The following is a 1,364-nucleotide window of genomic DNA, read 5'->3' as shown; positions in this document are numbered from 1 at the left end:
ATAAAAAAAGTTAAAAAAGCGGGATTTTTTTTGAAAATAGGGAGATGGGAAAGGGTTTTTGAAATGTTAAACAAAAACCCCGGCCCCTATTGGTTCTTGTAAAAATAACAAGGCGGGGAAGATACACCCCGGGCCCCCCGGAAAATGGTTTTTTTTTGGTTAAAAAGTTTATTAAAAATCTCGAAATTTTTAAAATATAAATGTACCTATATTTAGAAGACAAATCTCCTTTTTCCCACGGCCTTTTTTTTTCAGGGAAAACTTGTTTTGGGCTTTTATTTTACAATTAAAGGGGTTTAAAATTTAAGATTTTTTGGATTTATAGTTTTAAAAGACTGTTTCCCCCCAATCTAAATGTTTTTTTTCAAAATCTCATTTCTTACCTCGGGTAATTTCCTTTATTTTTTGTCTGTTATTTAAATTTTGATTTTAAAAATTAAAAATTTTTTTAAAAAAAAATGATTATTAAGGGATTTAATGGGCTTCATTTACAAATTTAACCCTCTCAGGGGGTTTTTTTTTTCCTTGGAGTCTCTTTACCACCCAGTTCTTTCCCCCCCCCTTTTTGGGGCGCTTTCAAATTATCATTTTTAAACCCCCCCAAAACATTGAAAAAAACCAAAAGGGATTTTTTCACCGTTAATGAGGTTCTTTAAACAACCTTTTTTAAATTCCTTCAGCGTTTTTTCTAAATTTTTTCCCCGGGGGTCCTGCACCCCCCCCACCCCCAATGGGCCGTTGCCCCCCAGGGTTTTATTTGGTTAAAAAAATTTATTGTTTTTAAACTTTTTTGGATCCTGAAATTTTTTTGAAAAATTACGTTCCCCAACCCCGGAGGACCCCCAAACAGTTAATTGTTTTCCACCCTTTTTAGGTTAGGGGCCAAAATCCCCTTAACCTTTTGTAAAACCAATCTCAGCCCTCCGCGCTCCCTTGGGCCCGGGGGAAAAATTTCCAGGGGCAGTTTTGGGGGGCCCAGGGGACCTTTTTTTGGGGGTGAAAAAAACCAAAGCCGCTGGGAAGTGGGGCCGACTTTCCCGGTCAGGCCTGGGTGGAAAAAAAATGTCTGAAAAGTCGGGGATGAAGCTTTTAAGAACCTTTCCCCCCCCCCCTCAAAAAAAAAAAAAGGAAAAAACCCCAAGGTTTTTTGCGAAAAACCCCCCTTCAAACCTGCCCAAAAAAAGCCAGTAAAAGGTCCCGGCAAAAGGAAACACAAGGTGCCGATAAAAGGGGAAAATGGCCCAAAAAGCCATCCCCCCTCAGCCCGAACCCGGCAGGGGAATAAACGAGGGAAAAACCCGGGGCAGGGGAGTACGAGGCGAGGGGAACCCCACGTGAATAATTGTAAAATGGGTTGTGTGAAA

This window comes from Penaeus monodon, chromosome 21, assembly GCF_015228065.2.
Source record: "Penaeus monodon isolate SGIC_2016 chromosome 21, NSTDA_Pmon_1, whole genome shotgun sequence".
Taxonomy (NCBI): domain Eukaryota; kingdom Metazoa; phylum Arthropoda; class Malacostraca; order Decapoda; family Penaeidae; genus Penaeus; species Penaeus monodon.
Note: the sequence above shows the minus strand (reverse complement) of the source record.